We start from the raw sequence: 23,069 nt of genomic DNA on the forward strand, positions 1-23,069 counted from the left end.
AGTTGTTTAGTCTGGAGAAAAGGAGGCTGAGGAGAGACTACTCCATAACTACCTGAAAGGAGAGGTTGTAGTGAGGTGGGTATTGGTCTGTTCTCTCAAGTAACTAGTGACAGAACAAAAGAAAATGGCCTCAAGTTGCACTGGAGTAGGTTGGATATTATGAAAAATTTCATCAGTAAAAAGGTTGTCAAGCACTGAAACAGGCTGCTCAGGGAAGTCATTGAATCATCATTGCTAGAGGTATTTAAAATATGTGTAGATGTGGTGCTTAGGCACATGGTTTAGCAGTGGACTTGGGAGAGTTAGGTTAATGTGTGGTCTTGATATTAAAGGCCTTTTCCTGCTTAAAGTGTTCTATGATTCTATGTCATAGTGTATCTTTGCTTGACAAATTATCATAGAATGCATCAGATTGGAAGGAACCCTTGGAGGTCATCTTGTCCAAACCCTGTGCAGTCAGCAAGGATATCTTTAACTAGATCAGATTTCTTTCATTCCCTACTCCCAGTGTTGAAAAAAGGGGTAGATGGCAACAGCCAGGTTCCCTACCCTGCCTTACCAAACTTCTTTCAAGACTAGTCTTTATGTTAACCTGCCTGAGGGAAAAATCTCAGCCCTGGTGTCTGTTAAGCTGGTGAAAAGGTGTCTCCTACTAAATGAGATTTTTGCACAGCAGAGAAAATGGGATTGGGGCAAAGCGATGCTGGAGTGATAGTGTCCTTATCCCTTGAGGCCTAACTTGTGCTGAAATAGATTTACAGGAGCCACCACTGAAATGATCTATAGATCATCCTAAGTTATGCTGAGCATCAGGCTGGTACCCTTATCACATGCTACAAGGGGCTTTTGTCTCATCAGGCAGTGGCAGTGGGGACAGCTCTATGAGACTGTTGCATGCAGTGAGGTGGGTGCGACTGTGGGCATCCTGCCTGCGATGCCACCAGTGACAAGGTGGCCTGAGGAAGGCCTCTAGTGGCCCTGTGGCTGGGCCACATTTCAGCTATGTGTTCAACCTTTGGAGAACTTACTTGGGCTCATACCCCCACTAGCACTCACTAGTCTATGTGTCCGACTCCCACCGCTTGTGTCAGGGACAAAGCAAGTGGTGCCTGGCAGGAGACGGGTGAAAAGATCGTGAAAGAAGCAGCTATCAGCTGGTGACTTGTGCTGGGAGGCAGCGGGTGAGTAACCTTGCTCCATTTTATGGTAGTGCTTCACCTGCATGTGCCCGCTGTGAGTGAAATTGCCTGGCCTGGTGTTGTCCTTTATCAATTTCTCTCTCAGCAGGCTCTGCAGGTGAAGCATTTCATTGCAGGAGTTGGACTCTGCTCTCTCCTTGAAAGCCTGAAATGGAAAGGGGAAAGGAAAGAAGGCAATAAATGGCTGGTGAAAAGCAAAAGCAGGACAGAGAATGGTGAGAAGCAGGATATGTGTTAAATAGTAGTAATTTAGTGCATCTAGCCCTCTAACTCTGGGGGAATTGGACACATAGAAGTAAAAGAATTAAAAGATTTCTCCAATTAGAAGTGGAAATTATGGTGAAAGATATTATGTTTAAAATACTATGTAAGATGGTGTGGATAAAACTAAAAGATTATTTTCTTGATCTTCAGGCTAACAGACAATTATAGTGGCTGTTTCTGGGAGAAATCCACACCAAAATATTTTTTCCCTATTAATCTAAAGTTTGCATTTCAGATTTAGTTGCCTTGGGGTTTTTTTTTGAGGGGGTTTTTTGCCCTTTCTTAAGACAACTTATGTGTGACTTGTAGTGTTGCTTGGTGCCTGATGCCACTTCCCTTGACTTCAGAGAGACATTCAGCATCCAAGAACTGTGCAAAATTAGTAACTCCATCTGAACATCTGACTGCCTGCTACAGGGAAAAGAAGCAGACAGGAATGTCAACACAGCTTTAAAGGGCACAGATCCATCTCTTTCCTGCCAGTTACATCCTGGGGTTCATACAGAGCGGAGAACAGCACAGAGATGAAGCATTTGAGCTGGTTCCCTGCTCCTAGTGCAGTTGCTTGCATGGAGACCAGGAGGCTGATTGCAGAGCCACAAGCATTCCACTTAAGCCACAGTGAACTGATACCTTGAACCAGGTCTCCGCAGGCAGTATACTATCTCCTGTAGGATACATCCTACAGCAGCCAAAATTCCATCCTAGGTATGTGTTCAGGAGGCAGCCACCTGCATAGCCTGTCCCCGAAATTATGGGAATAAAGAGCATCTTTTTGCTTCAGTGACATGAGGTATATGCAACTCTAACCTGGTGGCTTGTGGTTTGCTGCTGGTTGGCATGGGAAAACTGGTTGAAGAGACTGCTGCTGGAGGAAGGTGATCTAGGTGGAAAAGAACACAAATCAGCAGAGCTCTTGAGCGTCAGGAAAGGAAGGAGCAAAAAGTGTTGGACTAATGAACTTAAACCAGAAGACTTAAGCTTGCTCAAAGAATTGGTAAATGCAGTCTTGTGGAAAGGAATTTTAATGGGAAAGGGAGCCCAGGAGAACTCTGCTCCTAAAAGAGGCACCGAAGATGCATTGACAAACCGCCCTGATAGAGGAGGCTCACAGCAAGATCCAGGAGAAACCAGTGTGGCCACCTAGGAAAATGACTGTCAAAAAAGGTTGTATTACAGGCAGGCAGTACCAAAAAACCTTCTGATGCTGTCCCATATGAAAGTCTCATGGGCAAAAGAGGGACATGTGGTCTTGACTAAACTACTGTAAAGTGGAATAAAAAGGGGGCAAGGGATGAGGTAAGCGTGTGCTAAGACAGAAGAGGAAGAAAGAGGTGTGGAGAATAAAGAAGTCACAAAATGGGGTAGTGTTTTCCTCTGGGAATAACAAGAAAAGTTCCAAAATAAAACTCCAACACAGTATTACCCATCTAGTGTTATAGTTTCATGCACATGCCTTTGTCTTCATAGCAGTGATGTGTGACTGTAAATAGAACCTGATTTGCCAGGTCAGTAATTGCAGACCTGCCCTATGCTGACAAAAATATTAAGATCCTTTGCATGAAGCTTTTTGTTTTCTCAAATGAGGGAAAAAAATCAGCAAGCAAACCTGCTGTAACTCTTCCCATAATCCCTTTTTATATTCTAGAGGGCTGGGTCAATAAGTACTCGATTTGAATGAGAAGAGACATGTTTTTCTAATGGGTAGACTACAAGAGGTAGTTTTACCAGCTCCCACCCACAAACAGTTTTAGTACTATTATTTGCTCTCATTTGCAATTAAACTTCTTTCTTAGGTGTCCCAGTAGTCCTTTGCAAAGTGACTTGTTAGGAACACTTAGAGAATTTGGGGGAAGGAGTTCACCAGGAGCTGAGGGTCCTCCTACTGATTTTTGTAAGATTTCTGCTGGGGTCTTTTTTAAAGCATTATTTCACACGCTTTAGAAATGCCTGTCAATATGTCCCAATCAGTAACAGGATGGAGCTTAGTCTAAAACTTAATTAAATTAACAATCAATGTGATTGGGATGTCCAAAGTTGATGTAAAACATTAGCTAGGAGATTATCACTGTTATTCTATGTTATAAATTAATTTTAAACTACTGCTGGAAATTTTACATTGTATTCTGATTTATGTCTTCCATATCTTGCCAAAGATATTATGATTATGTAAGATTACAGATGAACACAAAACAAACTCCTTAATTTACCATTGGTGTGAAGAAGGTTGATCAGATCTGAAAAAAAATACATGCATGTTATTTACACAGAAAAGAGGCAGAAATGCTTGGAAAGTTACAGTGAAAAGATGATGATGTCTCTCTCAGTGACTTTTTTCTCTTGAAATTACAGTACTTTCCCTGGGAGGATCACTTGCCATGCTGTTCATGATCACTGCACAGATAAGCACGAATAGAAACTAGAGGCTGTAGTGAAAAGAATCTCACCTGATGTGTGAGTTTTCTAATGAGGCAAATCTCAGGATACTGAAAAGGAAAATCCTGTATAAACACTCCTATGTGATGGATAGGTCTGCAAAGGTTACTTTGCACAGCTCAGAAAGAGGCGTTTGCTGTTCTGGGATTTGGATGAGAAGGAACACAGTGCAGTGCTGCTGAGAAAATAGAAAGGTAGCACAACCCAAAATCTGTGAAGGCCAAGGTTTTTGAAAGTCAGTGTTTCTTTCAGGTTAGGTGGTCTCCTAAATAGTATGACTTTGTAATGCGCAGAACACTTGTAGTCCTGAATGAAAATAATAAGAAATTGAAGCATGGAAAGGGTGATCACTATTCTGATGTATTCACAGATGATCACACTAGGTGCACTGGCCAGTATGTTGTATGTGGATGTTTGACAATGCTGCTCCAGCTTGGCTGAGCTTCTGTACTGTCCCTCCTTCATACTGATGAGTGAGTGCAGAATGGTTGTCTGTCAGGTTGACATTCATAGGACAGTGCAGTCTGTGGATTCATATGCACTGTAGAGCCCTTTGGTGCTGTATTTGTGCTTGGAGACATTGCCTGGTCACGGAATTTTGCAGGCCAAAAGAAAAAATAGGAAGAACAGTCTGTAATGGCTTGGTCTGCCAAGAATGGTGAATCTGGAAGTGATTACAGACAATCAACAGCTGAGTCTGCCAGTGCCTCAGCACCTCTGGTGCACTGGGAAACGCTGTATGGAAAATACATGCTGCTGAATATGCAGCCTCTGCATTCATTGCCATGAGCTGGGCGGTGTGTTCAGACTGCAGCAAGTTATGTGTCTGTTCATGTATGTGGTCATTGATTGTTTGCATCTTCTCTGAAATTTCATCTGTGCTAGTGAAGTAGGCCAGTACCTACAGTGATAGATTTTACCTAAAGAAATGAGGCTGTAGAATCACAGAAATGTTGGTTGGATGAGACGCTCAAGATCACCCCACTCAAGACCACCACCAACGTTACATGATTAGGTCAGCTGCACCTTTATCCAGCCAAAGTGTAAAAAGCCTTCAAGGAAGGAGCTGACACCAACTGCTCTGGAGCACTCCCTGGAGAAGGTTTTCCTAACGGCCAGCCTGAATCTCTCCATCCACCACATGTGGCCATTGCCCCTTCTTACGTCCTCTCACACACCTAGAAGAATTTGGCTCTGTTGTCTTTGTACCTGCTCTTGAGGCAGCTGATGGCTGTTGATCCATCACCCTTTTGGGCTCCTCTTCAGCCCAGCTCCTTCCACCTCTCCCTCATTGCATCTGCACTCCAGATCCCAGACCATGGTGGCAGCCCTTAGCTGGACCTCTTCAGTTTTTCCACATCCCCCTTGAGGCAGGGCTCTCAGTAGAGGATGCTGTAGACCAACTGCAGAACTACCAGTGCCATGCAGATGTCCAGTTCAATCTGCTGGCCATTCTTCTCCCAACGATGCTGAACATGCAATTTGCAGTTTTTGCAATGAGATCATACCATAGTTTCATATTCTTCTTGTCACCTACCATAGCCCCCAGGTCCTTTTCAGCAGAGCTGTTACTTCCCAACTTGGAGTTATTCTGTCTTAGCCACAAAACTTCACACATCTCCTTGCTGAGCTTCATGGGATTTCTACTGGCATAGTCCTTAGGTTTTTATGTACTGATGCTCTACCATTCAGCTTATCAGTCACCCCCTTAGCTTATCAGTCTCCACGGATTTGTTTGATGATGACAGCTTTACATTTCTTCATTCTGCCTCCTCATTCATGTCTTTGATGAGAATAAGGAATGATACTGGCACCATTATCAGCCCCTGGGGCACTCTACTTGTTACTACCTACCAAATGAGCATCATGATGTTGATCACTGCCCTGTGGTTCAAGTGAGTTTCAAATCACCCGACAGTGTAGCACGCATCAGACCATCCATCAGACATCTGTCCCACACTTCCTCAGCTCCCAAGTGCAGGTGTCATGCAGCATTTTGCCAGTCACTCGAGTCTTCTTACCATTTCAGTTTGCTTTTTGGTATATGCTGGTTCAGAAAGAGGCTGATGTTGCTGCTGTGGTAAGATTACATAGTCCCTGGACTAGTAATTTTTCATATTTGTCACAATATACTGGTGACACAGTAACACAGCTCTGTGAACTACTAACTGATTCATCACTTACAGCCTCCAGTAGTCTTTCAGCCCCTATCTCTGTGATGTGACCTATTTTGATCTCACAGGGACACTGAAAATCTCTCTTCTTTTTGTCTTTCTTGATTTTTGACACATTCCTGTGTTTTTCCTATGCCTCCTATATCTGTCTTCATTAATTTATATTCTATCCAGATGGCTTTTTGACTCAGTGGTGCCCACCTCTGCTGGCAAGTCAGCCCTGGCCCTATCTCTGTCACTAGCATGGAGCATTAGCACTGGAGGTTGCAAGCAAAAGCAGCTCCTGTGCTTGAGGAATTGCCTGCAAGATGGTATGGCCATGACCCACTGCCCTCTCTCCTGCTCTTTGCTCCCTCACCAAGCCAAATAACAAACCATTTTTTTCTAACAAGCAGATGGGGATAAACTGGCAAGGAGCCCAGATTCCTTATAACTTAATTTCTGTCTACTCAGCTGTAAGTAAAAAGAGTTTTGTCTCAAAAGAACATGATTCCTTCAGCTTCCCCAATAAATATTTGCTCACCAGCATCTTTTTTTCCCCCATACTGTTATCCCAAGAGAAGAAAAGGAGAGTTAGATTTTACAGCTACTGGGGAAAATGTCTATGGGCAAGGAAGGATGGTTGAGAGACCATTCACTAAAAGGTAGCTTACTTCTCATGGGGATCTTGTGCCACTTACAAGCTTTTGTCTCTCTATAAAATGCTGTGCAGCTTCAAGTATTATAATGGAAGGAATTCAAGAAGTAGGGAAGTGTGATCTTCCATTTACTCCAAGGAAATCGTGCTGAGACAGATGAGCTGAGGAATTGCCATAGAGAAATTACAAAGTCTTGTGGTAGGCTGCTTCCTTGAGGAGTTTTGGGGACTATTTAATTTTTTACTGCATTGAAAAGCCTATTTTGTTAGGAAAGGTCAAAAAGTGAAATCAATAACAGGTTGTCAAGTGACAGCTTATTTTAACATGCAGGAGATCACATATTCCTTTACATAGAACATGGCAACAGACCTTTAGACATCCTTAACCTTTTCCTTTGTCAGACAAAGTGCAAACATGCATTATTTTTTTTTGTCCCTTGCCCATCTTTTTCAATTCTTACAGAACTGGGAAAAGGGATGGACACATGTAACCCCTGCAGAAGCTACAGTTGGGAGGCAAGCTAAAATCCATGCTGGGATTTGAGGTGCCTTCCTTTGTCTCCACTTGTCCACTATTTTGAATAAATTGACTGGTGAGGGGGTAAGTGTTGGCTGGCAGTGAGTGGTTGACAGGTATAGAGATACCTACTCCTTGTCATCAAGCTGAGGCTGATGTTGGAAACACAGACTATGAACACATCAGACATACCTGATGTGTTTTGAACATTTCCCAGCCCCCAGCAAAGGCAGTATTTTGCATTTTACCTCCTTGTTAAGATTATGGGGACACCATAAAGGAGGCCTATGGGAAAGATGAGGAGGGAGTTTTTATCAGGGACTGTAGTGACAGGATGAGGGCTAATGGTTTCAAACAAAAAAAACATAGATTAAGATTTGATATAAAGAAGAAGTTATTTAGTGTGAGGGTGGTGAGGCAGTGGAATAGGTTGCCCAGAGAAATTGTGGATGTCCCATCCCTAAGTGTTCAAGGCCAGCTTGTATGGGACTGTGAGCAACCTGGTCATGGCAGGGGGTTAGGAAATAGATGATCTTTAAGGTCCTTTCCAACTCAAACCATACTATGATTATATCCTTCCTCTGCTGGGGCTGGGGAGCTCTTGATAGACCCATCATAGGTAATGAGTGAGAACAACTCTTGCAGAAGGAGAGGGGCTTTGAACTCCTGAGTTTTACCCATGTCAGCTGCATCAAGAGCCTGCTTTATCAGAACATGCAGATAAGAGCAATATCATCTGGTCAGGAGTCAATGCAGGGTGGAGGGGAGGACCAGACATGGCAGGGCAGGCTGGCTGGAGCATGAGATGAGCTGGCTTTGTTCCTGAGGCTGCATGCTTTGCCTGTGCATGTGGTAGCATCCTGTAATATAAATTATCCACCTGCCCCCCAGGTGCAGAGACCACCTGATGTGGCACAGTGAAGGATCCGGTGCAGAAAACCAGCTCTGCAGGTAGGCAGGCAGCAAAGTCCTGACCAGAGAGAGCACCTATCATCTCTTGCTAGTGCTAGTCAGGGCTATATTTAGACTATTCAGTTAATGAGTAATAGATATATGACAAAGGAGCTGCTACTTCTGTGTCCATAGTGACAGCACTTGATGGCAATTCAGACACCCAGAAGCTGTGTGTAAGGCTACCTCATAAGAGCCAGCTGAGTGTAGGCACCTCAAGCGCTGTTCTGTGCTGGTTTTCTGCTCCCACTTGTCTCTCTCTGTCCTCAGCAGCCACAGTGGAAAGCCATCTGTCCCACTGCTTTGGTATTGATGGTGCCCACTCCAAGCAGAGCAGCCATGCATGTCTGCCCTGTGCCACTGGTAAAAAAGATGCCGACCCCCTCCAGACCTCAGGCAGGCCCACTAGGATAGCTGTTGAACTCTCCCCTGCTGCCTGCTGATAAGCTTTGGTGCTTAACAATTCCCCTTTCCAATTACTGGCCCTGCTCCCTGCTCTGGCTGGGCCTGGCATGTGCCACTAACTTGGCAGCAATATGGGGCTGTGGGGCTCAGGGAATGGAGAGACAAGAGAAGCAGTGGGGCAGAGCAGGGACATGTGCCAGTCACTGGGAGGCATCATGTCACACTGCCTTTTAAAGCAGTCCTTGGAGGTTCCTGCATGGCTGAAGATAGAGACATCTGGATGAAGCACACAGAAGTGACCTTAAGTGAGCTACATGTAGGCAAAATAATTTTTAAGTGTTAGGGAAGTGTCGAGGGTTGAGGGGGAAAGCCTCAAGGCCTCCTTCCCCCCACCCCGTAAGTAAAGGGAAAGAAAAATGAAAGGGAAAAAAAAAACCAAACCACAGCCAGATTAGCAAAGGATTGTGTGCTGTATTTACAAAGCAGTTTAGGGAATGCAGGTTTATATACAGAATTTACAGTATTTATAATATATACACAGAAATATACAACAAAGTCACACAGGAACGAGATTCCCTCCTCCGCTGAGGAGGGTTCCCCACCCCTGTACCCCCTTCTCTCCCCCTTTTCCCCAGAGAGGGGTAGAAAGAGAGAAAAAGAGCAGTTGTTAAGTAAAAGCATTTATATGTGTTAGTAGAGGCCTTATCTGTTCCAAGGTCAGCCTGGCCGAAAGCCCAGAAGCTGCGAGCTGCAGAAAGGAGAAAGTGCAAGACTGAGGCAAGTCCCACTGGGAATCAAAACTGAAGGCAGTGCTTTGCTTTTCCACCAATGAAATTAGTTTAGACCTGTCTTGTTGATAAAACATTCGGCCATGGTGTCTCTTTGTTAAAGGCACCGCCTCAAACGGTCACAGGAAGGAACTCAGTGAGTGCCTGGGTGAGGGGTGTTGTGGTATGCCCATCACTACAGGCCAGGTGAGAGAAATGTCTTTCTGAAATGGCTTGGTATAAATGTCCAGTTTGGGGGCATGGAAACAGGGAGGGTGAGCTACGCTTTTCTTTGCCTGCAATCCTGTATTGCTGAAAGAATCTTGTGGGTTGTCCATACAAGCCTAAAGATACAACAGTTAAATACCAACAGCACTATTTAGGGATCATGGGCTTGATACGTTCCCTCATCATAGGCATGGTCCTGTAGCATCCATATAAAGTTACTTGAGGCTTCAGCACTGACCTTTGACTCTGAGCCAACAAGTAGTGATGCTGCTAGCTGTCAGCTAACTTTGTGGCAGTACTGGCAAGAGGCAGAGCACCCAGTGGTGTTTCTGGTGTGAATCCTAGCTGGCATAAGGCTGGTGCTCTCCTCTTAACAACTCCTGATGCAATCAGGCCTCCCTATGGCACGTTTTGTATCAGAGACTGCTTTGCAATTAGGACAAGTTACAGCGGAACTTGTGCAGCTAGAGTTGCTCATGAGGGATGGATAAGCAACTTGAGGACTGCAGAGGGCAAATTTGGAGAGGTGGTGTCTTCATTTCCCCCATTTGCTAAATTTTCTCTTCCTGGGAGCCCAGCTCCTAACCCAGGCTGACTGTGGTTTTATTGGTGTGAGACTGGAATCCAGCTCAGACTGCCACTACTCCACAATTAGCTCAGAAAAGAGATCTCCAGAGGGACAAAATGTTTCTCACCATGGCAAAGAGCTCTCTATTAAGTGTCATCTCAAAAGCAAATCTTACCTGAGTTGAGAACAAAGGGACTGCTGGTTGGGTTATGATTTCTAATGTTTTAAAGAACTCCCTTTCTCAAAATACTTCCTTCATAAATAAAGACATCAGAATGAATGTGAGCAAATGATGAATATCCAGTCTTGGCCTTGAAAGGAAAGAGGGAAGGAGTGTGGCCCAGCAACTATCCTAAAACTCCTGTGGCAAGCAATAATCTTGAAAAAGCCAGTGCAAGCTATGTTTCCAATTTATAAATTAAATGTATTAAAATTTATGAACTTTGACTGCATGAGTAAACTACTTCATTAGACTTTAAGGCTGCATGTTTCCTTGGGTTTCTTTTTCACAGTAAAATACATTTCTAATAAACATGGAAAGAGATTCCAAGCTAGAGTCACTACTTTTATGTAAAGGACTCTCCAGACTCATTAAAAAGGTTTACCACGTAAATAAAGCAAGCACACTGTAATTCTTGAACTCATAAAGTTGGTAATATATACAGAATATTACCCTACTTGTAAACTGCTTGATATCAGTGAACGACATACAGTAAGGGTTTTACTATAAGGAAATTGCCATATAAAACTGTGTTTTGGTAAGCCAGACTGAAACTTCAACTGAAGGAACCTGAGACACCTAAGCTGGGTGTAGATCTGACTTACTGAATAAGTGTGGCTAATTATATGCAGGTCCTGAGGAGAGTGCTGTCTGGTGCTTTGACAACGAGACTTTAGCTCTTACTGGAACTGCCCTCTTTTCTCCTAGTTTACATGAACTGTTTAGACAGTTGGGGTGGGGATTTGGGGGGGAGGTAAGGTGCTGCCTCATACTGGCCCACAAAATTAGGCTGTGGATGAAGGAGCTGGCACCATGCACTTGCCCTTCCTCTTTGTAGCACTGTTGTGTTCAAGGCATCCTCTATTGGGACCCCTGCTTCAACAGGCATGTGGAAAAAATGGAGAGGACACTAAGGACTGCCACCATGGTCCAGAGGCTAGACTGCAAGTATGGTGTGAGAGAGGCGGAAGCAGTTTGGTTTGTTTCACCTGGTAAAGAGGAGGCCTTAGAATAAACTTTAGAATAAACTTTAGAATAAACCAAACCAGGTTGGAAGAGACCTTCAAGATCATCGCGTCCAACCCATCAACCAATCCAACCCATCCAAACAGCTAACCCATGGCACCAAGCACCCCATCAAGTCTCCTCCTGAACACCTTCAATGACGGCGACTCCACCACCTCCCCAGGCAGCCCATTCCAATGGGCAATCACTCTCTCTGTATAGAACTTCTTCCTAACATCCAACCTAAACCTCCCCTGGCACAGCCTGAGACTGTGTCCTCTTGTTCTGGTACTGGTGATGGAACAGCAGCCTGTGGCTATCTCAAGAGCAGTAACAAAGATGACACAGCCAAATTATTCTTGGAGGTTCCAGAGGATGTAACAAGGGGCAATGGCCACACATAGTGGAGAGGAGGTTCAGACTGGTCATTAGGAAAACCTTCTCCACCAGGTGCTCCAGAGAGGTGATAGTGGCACCTTCCTTGGAGATTTTTTATGACTTGGCTGGATAACAACTGATTAATGGTATGATGTTGGTGGTCCTGCCACCAGGAGATTGGACTAGGTGACCTCTAGTAATCCTATGCAACCAATGCTTTTGTGATTCTGTGGTCCTTTTCCTCAGATTGAGGAAGAAGCATGTCCCAAACCATCAGTCACTTCATCTGGTCAGAGAAAGAGGGCAGCTCTGCTAGACCCTGAATCCCAGGAGCTGGTCCCAGCCTAGCTCTTACTCATAAGTATGCATTAGACTATGCTGAGATCCAGAAAAAAGTTTATAACAAAACCTGTCTGTCTTAGATAGCTTATGTCTTACAGACACCAATGTCTGACTTTCACATGGTTGTGCCTTGGAGGAGTCCTGGTCACACGAGTCAGGACTCAACCAGAAGGTTTGTCAGGCTGCTCTAACACAGAGAAGTCCGACAGTTTCAAAGGTCATTAGCAGAGTGAAATGCCTTGTTGGCTTGACTGTGTGATGTTTTCACTAGGATGAAACAAAACCAGGACTCTCAGGGGTATGACCACTTAAATGCTGCTGTATGTCATGATGCAGGTGAGGCTGAGGTCCATCGCCCCAGCCTGGTGCATCAGAAGGTATCTTCTGGGCAAGCTGGAGGGAGCTGCAAGAGTCTTTGGTCTTCAAAACTCATCTTCCAGCAAGATGTCACCTTGTTATCAAGTCTGCTGGTGACAAATCCCTTGTCAAATGTACTCTACTTTAGCAAAGCTGTCTGTTACAGAAAAATCCTCACCTTTGTCTTTTTGTGAAACCTTGTATGTATAATTTGAGTTTGGTTCTTCTACTGCACTGGGTTTAGTCACGTGAGAATCACAGAACTTGCTTTTTAGGATGAAAACTCTCCTTTGCAGAAACCCTTTCTCAGCTGTGCTCAAGAAAATTATTCCAAACCTCTTCACAGTCTCCAAGCTGATGCTGAGCAAACAGGCTTGCTCTATCTCTGATTTCTTTCATACAAAGACCATATGGGCCACCGAGCTGGTCCCTGGAGCTTTTGTTTGGGGATATTGCATATTGCTTTGAAAAAAACCCAAACCAAACTAAAAACCCCCAATGAGTTTAGTAAGTGAAACAAGCAGGTAAAGTAGTGATGCATATGGTGCTAGTAAAATTGTAATAGTCAAAGTTGGCAAGAGCCAAGCAGCCTTTGTATTAATTCTCTGGAGCTTCAGGTAGACCCTAATGTAATTATTTGCTCTACTTTGTAGCATTTTAAGAGAAAAGTGGGTGTTTTAAAAAGTTATATTTCCAAATAAAAGGGGTCAGGTCTGCAGCAGACAAAGTGCCTGATTCTGGTCCCTCTGAAGTCAACAGCAAAGCTCCCGTTGACTTACATCAGAGAGGGATTATGTACCAAATCTAGGAAATAACAGCAAACAGAGCTGTGTGCTTTTAAAATTCACTGCCCAGGCTACCATGTTGTAACTTTCCCCTATATTTTTCTCCACTTAAGACTCTAGAAACATTTCAAGAAACATTTGTGTCATACTTTGATATTTCTAAATATCCACAGTCTGTCAAAATATCACGAATTTTGTTTTCCTGGGTAGATTCAAAGGCCTTAAATACTGAGGCCATTTACATTGCTTCACACAGAGGAATTTAGAATGTTTGGGAGACTTCTGGGAGGAGCTTTTTCTTTCTGACAGTTTATTTTTGCAATCTATTAAGGCATCAATTAAGATTAACTTCCCTATTGAAGGCAAGTCTGTGATCTTTAAAACATGCCTCTGACTGATGGCATTCTGTCAGCCAATGTTGTTTGCTAACTCTTATCAAAAGTTAGGCAAGGTTGGAGCAGATCTTACTGTCAGCTCTTTCCCAACATGCCATCGATAATATTGGTATAGCCTGACTATTTGAACTCCAAATTAGAAAATATTATTGCTTCTATTTCTTGGATTTGGTAGGCAATCTGTACAGACAGCATTTATGGGAACTGTTTTTTTAAACTTGGATGTCCAAAATCATCTTACTATACATTTTTTTTTTCTCTAACTATCTTGTCATTTCAGAGTATCTCAAAGTACCTGCATCCTGCATGTAGAACTCTCAGATTTTCATTTAATACCTGCATAACAAAAATTAGGATCTGGGCTGTCTTCTTGTCTCTGCCTTGCTTTGATCTCACCATAGTGGTTGTCAAAAGAGAAGTCAAAAGTGACACAGAGCTAAAATACATTGAACTCTTTCTTTGGCTTAAGACCTAGTCCACAGAACTTCACCTGTATCAAGCAGCATGTGAAGGAACCCTGCTATAGTCATCTGCTGCTGGATGGAGCCTTGTATCAGTCTGCAGTTCACCTTCTCCTATGGTTCCTACAAGAAATGGCTTTTCCAGCACTTTGGCTGGCCTTGTTATTTCTGTTCAAGTGTTTATGGTCTCTAATCAGCACCTAACTTGCCTGTACTGGAATTTGTCCCATACCTACAGTGGTAGGCTTCTTGTGGCCTGCTTTCAATCACTGGGGTCAGGTACCTTCAGAGGGAGATGAAAAGCAGGCTTTATTAAATGGACATAAACCACAGTAAGCTGCACTGGCTTTTGATCATTTCAGTCCAACGGACTGCAGTGTTTATAATTGAGGTTTTCTTATTGATTCTCCTCTTTGTAGGACATTTCCTTACAAAGGGAAGAAAGCACAGTCCTGTGCTCAAGGAGCCCCTGCTCCAGCCGAGACTAATGGCACCTTCACCTCCCTTGGCTTTATGTTTCCTGTCTATTGAGAAGATCTACTCCATGCCTTGGGAAGGTTGTCAGTGCTGACGCTGGTATGGAGCCTAATGCCAGATGACACTTTTAAACACTGTAACACCCACAGGTGTCCTCCAGAAACTGGGATCCTGCTACCCTCAGCATGGTGTTCTTCCTCCTTTTGGCATCTGTCCATCCTCCTCCTCCCAGTCCTCACACCTGGCCTTGTATAACAAGGACCGCCTCTAACAAGAGATTAAACTGGAGCATGTACACTAGAACCCTTTTGTTTACCAGGAAGCAATATACACTACTCCACCTCCTGCCAAGACCAAGGAGGTGTCAGGCAGATGGATGGTTTCAAAAGTCTTGGGACTGCCTGTGCAAAACCACATGTTGTTAGAATCACATGTTGTTAGAAGCTTGTGAACATGCAGCTAATGCTTTGGGGACATGGAAACACCTGCTGGTCCTCAGTGTTCAGACTGGGAGTACAGGAGGACACAAGGCTCAAAAAAATATTCTGCACAGTGGCATCCTCCTGGCTGGGCATCCCCCTGGCTGGGCATCCCACTCTGCAGAGCCTGGACCTTCTCCCGCATCTCCTCCTGCAAGCCCTGGCAGCTGACAAAGTGGCTGGAGACTAGGACCTCAGTGACTACCTGGTCCTGTATTAAACTCTTCCTAGTGAAAGTGAGATGCATATGTAAAAAAAATCAGTTGGAACCCTTAAGCTGTGATAGAAGAAGCGATGCTGGTTTATGAGCTGAACGGAGTAGAACTGGCCTATCCCAAAACTACCCACCAGCACTACAGTATCTGCATGTGGTGGCAGCATTGAGGCAAGCCAGTGTTGCCAAATGTTTGCAATATTTGGTGTTCAAGCAGCATGTGGACCTGGGTCAAGGGTTGTACTGGATGATCACAGAATCACATAAACATTCAGGTTGGAAAAGACCCTTGGGATCACCAAGTCCAACCTGTAACCCTACTCTACAAGGTTCACCCGTAAACCATATCCCCAAACACCACATCCAAATGACCTTTAAACACCTCCAGGATTGGTGACTCAACCACCTCCCTGGGCATCCTGACACTCTTTCTGTGAATATTTTTTTCCTATGTCCAGTCTAAACCTACCCAGTGGCAGCTTGAGGCCGTACCCTCTTGTTCTATTGCTAATTACCTGTGAGAAGAGACCAGCACCAGCCTCTCCACAATGTCCTTCCAGGTAGTTGTAGGCAGTGATAAGGCCTCCACTCAGCCTCCTCCTTTCAAACTGAACAGCTGCTTCAGTTGCTCTTCATAAGGTTTATTTTCCAGGCCCTTCACCAGCTTTGTTGCCCTCCTCTGCACTTGCCCCAGCTCTCTTCCAACTGGATGTATTCTGTGATTCTTGAGTGCCGGTCTCATCCATGCTATCCTGACCAAGTTTTGCTCCCTGGTATCATCACCTTCCACCAGCCAAAGATCTCCCTGTCCTCCTTGCTATGTGTCATTTCCCACTCTGATACTTTTGGTCCCTGTCCTTCCCAAAGAGAGGAATCAGGAGAGTGGCAGCTCAGCAGAGGGTGCCACTGTGGAAAGTGAGAGTGAGTTTGCTCGATGTTGGTGTTGATTGCAGGCGGCATTTCCGCCAGCTAAATATGGGGGTAGCCACTAAAAACAAATCCTGATCTCAGTTTCACTGCTGAAATCGAGGGTATTTTGCCTGATTTCTAACAGGAGCAATAGCTGCTGGCATCATCTCTGAATAATTTCACTCTAACAATAAGTGAAGGTGTGTGACAGTCCGAGGTTTGAGAACATGAGAGTTAGCCCAGGGCTTTTTCTCAGTTTTGCTTTGAGGTAAGCCAGCCATTCAAAGTGAAACCTGGCTAAAACCATGATGGTTACCTACTTTTAAATTTTACCCAACCTAGAAAGGTTTGAGGCATGTAAATGAGAAGCTGAGGCCTCAGCTTCAGGCACAAGTGAAGGCGTCCAAGAAGGGAGATGGGGGAAGCTCTGTAAGAAAGATGAACAACTGCCTGAGGGTAGGTATTTCCTGCAGGATGCCTTTAACCCTTCACTTAATGAAATGTCTTTAATTCATACACAATAAGAATCAAAGATTTTAATGCAAAGATTTCGGTGCAGCAGCTCCTGTAAAGCCCAGCCCGGTCTGAGGCCTCAGTTCTGCCCTCATGTTGGCTGGAGGTAAGGAAATACATCGATGTAAGTGTGGGAGACACTTGGTACTGAAGCTTTGTGAAAAAAATTAGCTTCCAAGAAATGTGGCAGGGAAGGTTTTACATAGGATACTGTGGAAGTTGTCCTTCAAAAGTTGCTTTGAGTTTCAGAAGCTCTAAACGGCTAGTAGTAGTATGCCAAGTATAGCAAAGTGACTAAAGAAGTCCTTGCTCTCAAAGCACAAACCTTAATTTTTTCCCTCCCTCCTTCATATTCATAAGCTATTTTAACTCTGTCAGCTTCAACAAACCGTCCCTGGAGGGTTTGCGAAGGCTGGACGTAGGTAGTTGCTCTTTGGAAGCGCCTGCGTGCCAAGCCTAGTGAAAGCTCGCGTTGGTGAGGGGCTGCCGGCACCCCTCGCCCGGGCAGCCGTCTGTACCGGAGGGCCGGTACCTCGTTGAGACGGTGACCTCTAGTGGCACCGGGGAGCCGGATCTCTCCGCCGATCCGCCCTGTTTCCAGGCGTAAACCCCAAAAGCTGCTGAAGGTGGCTGTCATTCCCCGTCAGGAATCACAGAAAGGAGTACGGAAGCAAGATGGACTCTGGGTCTCGACTTTTTACACCCTGGTGCCCAGACACAGGAGCCTGTAACTTGTGGTGGGTGCTTTGTGCCTTTATTTCATCCTATCTTTCCTATTAAAAAGCTACTTCGTTTAGTAAGTGGCAATTAATTCAGTATTTAATCCCTGCTAGGGCATAAGCCCAAGACAACATCTCTAGTATGGGGTGGTAAGAAGGCTTCCAGGAGATGGTGGGGTGCAGCAGATCTTACCTCTGGACACCCTAAAAATATCATCTAAGGATTAAAATCTGTTCTTTCTCTCTCTCGCTTTTCCTGATTTCTTGACATAAATCAACATTTCTTTGGCATCCCTGACTAAGGAGAGGATTTGTGTTGAGGCCCAGCACCCATGTCCCCTCCATGCCTCCTTTCTGCTCTGGATGAGCTCAGACAGCAAAGGAAATCATGTCCTCCTGCACTTCTGCCTGCCTCCTTCTAGCACCCCTCTAGCACTCTCCACAAGACCAGACCCCTGGGCCAAAAAGAGTCCCTTGTCCTACATGGCTGATGTTCTCATCAACCCATCTCCTATCTGGGCATCCTGAGGTGTGGAGCCAAACCTAGTGTGCACCAGTCTATGTGCCCTGTCCCAACATCTTCACTACTGGGCAAGGAGGTTTCCTGCCACCCAGGCCAGCTTCCCATCACACCAGCAGTGCCCGTGGTCCCAGGGCCAATGGCTGCTGTGTGGAGAAGTGACAGAGCTGGCCTTCACCACACTTGATTTGCACAATCCAGTGCTGCACTAGTTTGTCTCAAATCCCCAGGTGATGTGGGATGCCTTTTTCCCTCCTTACAAAAACTGCTTTTCTTCCTTTAAATATTTTTTCCTACTAACTCCCCATCCCTCTTTGCCTGTGCAGGGGAAGCTCTGCGGCGGGCCTCATACAAGGCTTTGCAATTGGTGTGCAGCAGCAGATCATCCGGAGATGAGAGCAACCACTTCCTCCCTTCACCACCTCTGTGAATCTACACTAGGACCTGTTGACAGTTCTGCATCACCCTCCTCAGCTCAAGTCTAGAGAAATTCAAAAGTTGCTCAGCGCTTCTTCCCATCTGCACAATGCATATACAGGAGTGACAGCAAGGTGACTTTCCACCCATAGGCACTGGAGCATCGTACAATGGGACCAACATCATTGTGGCTTTGGTGTGTCCATGGTCCCTTCTCACTCCTGCAGAAAGTCTGAAATGTTAACACAGAGCCCCTGCTGTGCCAGGGCTTGTCCCTGGCATTGCCCAGCTGAGTGCTAAGGCCCTTCAGACACCCTGCGCCCACAAAGAGAAAGTTCAATGCCACTTGTAAAGGGGGAAATTGCATATTGACACACTCCCCTCCTCCATCTCGGTTGTCCCACCCCACTGTGACATTGTTCCCTGCCAGCTAGCTCTTCACTGGTGGGCTGCACATCACACCTGCCAGCACAGAGGCACTTTAGCAAATGTTTCCTTGGAGGGCACGATGTTTAAACAAACTTTTGCATTGGTTTAAGGATGTGGTTTTCCACCTCTTGAGCTGGGTGGCTTGGGGGATGTCCATTTAATCTGGGACACAGTTTCTACTTGTCCTGTGGAGAGCATGGTCTCTTTGCTCAAGGATATTTCTTTCCACAAAATCCTGACCCTGTGCATGAATTTTCGTCTAATTAGCATTTGCTCAGTGGACCTTACCAAAGGACTCCAGTGTGGGCCTTTCTTTTACCTCAGACTGATTTCTGATGAAAAACTAGGTCATCCAAGTGGTAAGTACCCTTTCCTTGTCAAGTTTGGTACATTTTACACGAACTTCTCCTTTCACAAGAGCCCTGAGTGACAGTGCACAAACCCTTGAACCCAGGCAGCCATGGGTAGTCCACCCACAGATGCTCAGAAAACTATCTCAAGAACAAAACACACTTCTGAGCATAAAACCATCTTTACCCCTAGTTTGCACCCAGTCTGGCTTTGGGTCTGGATGCCGAGGGTTTACTGGGTAATTCCTGTCTGGAGCCTGGCGGCAAAACATAGCTCCACCAGTGACACATGGCAAGACAGCTGGGTGATGGGAGGGAGCAGAAAGCTCCTGCTGTGAGCCCTGTGTGCTTTTGAGTGGGTGGTGGGACTGTCCACCTGTGGGAATCCTGGTGGCTGAGGTGGTAATGGGTGAGGTGGTAATGGTTGAGGTGGTAGTGGTTGAGGTGGTAATGGTTGAGGTGGTAGTGGTTGAGGCGGCATATCTGTGACTGGACCTTTTGTTCCTTGTTAAGAGAAAGAGCTGAAGGCAGAAACTGCTTTTTCACAGTGAAGCCAGACACAGCCAGGCTATTAATTTGTGAACCCAGTGTGGGTGGGGAGACGGTGCATATCCTTATCTACACCTTCTGAGGCATATCAAAGTCTAGATATTGAAAAGACACTGTCTTCATTTCTAGTAAATACTAATTTTACCCGTCTTAGGATTTCTCTCAGATTAGGATGATAACTCTAGTGTCCTGGACTATTTCAATGCATTAAAAAAAAACACTCTAGTATGGGCACAACAAGCCATCTTGCAAAGCTGGGGAGGGGTTTGGAGCACAGCCCTGTGAGGAGAGGCTGAGGGAACTGGGATTGCTTGGCCTGGAGAGGAGGAGGCTCAGGGGAGACCTTATTGCTGTCTGCAACTACCTGAAGGAAGGTTGTAGTCAGGTGGGGATTGTTCTCTTCTCCCAGGCAACCAGCACCAGAACAAGAGGACACAGTCTCAAGCTGTGCCAGGGGAGGTTTAGACTGGAAGAAATTCTTCACAGAGAGAGAGTGATTGGCCATTGGGATGTGCTGCCCAGGGAGGTGGTAGAGTCACCATCCCTGAAGGTGTTCAAGAGGGGATTGGACGTGGCACATGGAGCCATGGTTTAGTTATTCATGAGGTGTTGGGTGACAGGTTGGACTTGATGATCTCTAGGTCTTTTTCAACCTTATTGATTCTATGATTCTATGATTCAATTCTATGATTCAAATTGTATGTTTAGTAATCAACAGTCAAGCCAGCTGAAGTCATCAGATGACTACAGTGCTGGAGAGATGGGAAATTCTTCCCTCAAATTTCCCTTACCTCTTAAAACACCCTCACCCCCTGACTCCCACCCACCATATTTCTTGTTCTTTAAGAAACATTCTTTGTTATTCTCATTTTCTATCAGCCTGGCTCTGACTCCTCCTGACACTGACCATTTGCCACCATAGCAGTCACATCCTCTCCTAAGAAGAGACACACAGTTATAGGGAGCTGGTGATTAGAGACACACTTAGCAAGAGAACTAAATTCCTGCTCACTTGAGGGTCGTCAGTGGTAGATAATGCAACGCCCATGTGCACTCTATGTGATGGATGGTACTAAAGAACCAGCAGTATGCTGCAACCTGTTCCTGCATTTTAAAATGATTTCAAGTAATCAGGATTTTACACAAGTTTGAGGTCAGATTTTGATCATGGGCTGTGAAGAACAAAACGTTTCTCTCTGACTGCACGTTTCGAGATTACACATTTTAACAGCTCGGAACGGCATGAGTTGCTGCAGAAAATCAATGCTGGCAGAGAGCCAAGCCAGAAGAGAAAACCCTTAAAAAAAATAATTTGAAACTTGTTTCCACAACACAGTACATGTACCACATGGTATTTTGTCACAAGCAAAATACTCTCTGAATAACAAATTAATGATTGGAACAGCCTCTCAAAATTTCCAGCATGGCTCACAGGCGAAGTCCTGCTTTAAGGTTTATGGCTCCATGATGCTGAACCATGCAACTGCAATTAGTAGAGAAAGTCATCTAGACCACCTCATTCTCTGCCTCTGATCCCTATCTGTGAGATGCAAATTGTTCTTCTGTGCCTCATGGCAGAGGTAAAATCTGTGCAGATGCTGGGGTGGTGAGTGGTGGGTATGTTCCGTGGCAGATGGAGGGGAATTATCCCTGCCTCTGTGAGTCACTGCGATGGAAGCGCTGGTGCTTCCCACTTGTGCAAACCCTTCCCAGTAAGAAGGGACTTGGAGCAAGCCATGGGCAGTGCTCTCACTCAGGGTGTAGTAAGCTGATTTTCTTCCTTCCCTTACTGAAGTCAGGCAGGGGCATCTTTGCCCTGGTTGAGGTGTGGCTCATGGCTTTTCAAAGGGCTGAATGTGATGCTGAGCATGCTCTATTTCTATGAAGATGGAGGCATTTTGTTGTTTCTTGCCACTGACACATGATTCTACTTGTTCCAAAAACATCTTCATTTTGAGGTCAAGTTTCTCTGTCTACCATGTACATACAAAACTACCCCAAAGATGCAAAAGTTGTACCACATTTTTTCTAGTTTTAACGGAGTGCTCAGAAGTCTGTCCGCTCAATAATGCCATCAGACCAAATTCACAAATCACTCAAAGCATTAAGCATCAAATGTAGCTACATTAGTGCCCAGAGACACTAAGTATTTTCAATAAGCATTAGCAGCCTAAATGTTGCAGTCTCCATGAATATGTTAAAAGTGAATGAAATCCCAGGAAGCAGAATTTCCTCTTTAAAGAAATAATTTTGTAACTATATTCCCATGTGTGTGTGGGAGGAGACCAACCACAGCTTGCACTCAGGAGACAGAGTGAAGAAGCAAAGGCATGTAACAAACATATTAAAACAATATTCAGCCAACAAATCCTGGAAACTATGGACATTTAAGGTGGTTTGGGTTAAGATATATCTGCCTGGAATTACAAGTAAGTCCTAAAAGGTAAAATTTGCTGAGTGCAAAATAAATGCTTCAGTATAATCCAGACATTTAAAGCATCACCAAGATTCAATCTGATTAAATGTTTGGGGTTTATGTCAATCTTGTTTGAGCAGCACCTTTTGTTATGCAGACACAGAGGTTCTCAACACAGAAAAGAGAGGAGGTAAGAGAGGTTGTGGAGGGTTCAGTGAAGTAGGTCACTCACCGCAAATGAGCTTCAGGGCAAAAGCTCTGCCCAGGGAAGGATCTGCAGAGAAACACAGGAATGGGCCCTATCCGGACTGGCACAGGAATTCTGTACCATGTTGTTAGGGAAGGATGCCAAGATCCTCAACTACATCATGCAACTGAATGACACAAGAATCACAGAATACATCTGGTTGGAAGAGACTTCAAAGATTATCTAGCCCAACCTTCGACCCAGCACTGAAGGGTCAACAGTAAACCTGGTCCCTAAGCACCAGGTACATATGCTGCTTAAATACCTTCAGGGATGGTGACTCCACCACTGCCCTGGACAGATAATTCCAATGTTTGATAACCCTTTCAGCGAAGAAATATTTCCTGATATCCAGCCTAAACCTCCCCCAGTGCAGCTTGAAACCATTTCCTCTAGTCTGTCGCTCAACATCAAGAAGAGGCTGGCCCCCTCCTTGCTCCAACCTCCCTTCAAGTAGCTGTAGAGAGTGATAAGATCTCTCCTCAGCCTCCTCTTCTCTCGACTGAACAAATGCAGCTCCCTCAGACACTCCTTGTAAGCTATGTGCTCCAGTCTCTTCGCTAGACTTCTTGCCCTGATCTGCCCTTCTCAATGTCCTTCCTATAGAGAGGGTCCCAGAAGTGAGCACAATACTTGAGGTGCAGCCTCACCAGTGCTGAGTACAGGGGGATGATCATCTCCCTGTTCTTGCTGGCCACTGTGTTTCTAATACAAGCCAGGATGCCATTGGCTTTCTTGTGG

Source organism: Melanerpes formicivorus, unplaced genomic scaffold, assembly GCF_026170545.1.
Source record: "Melanerpes formicivorus ecotype bairdi unplaced genomic scaffold, bMelFor1.0.p_v2 SCAF_1, whole genome shotgun sequence".
NCBI classification, from domain to species: Eukaryota; Metazoa; Chordata; class Aves; order Piciformes; family Picidae; genus Melanerpes; species Melanerpes formicivorus.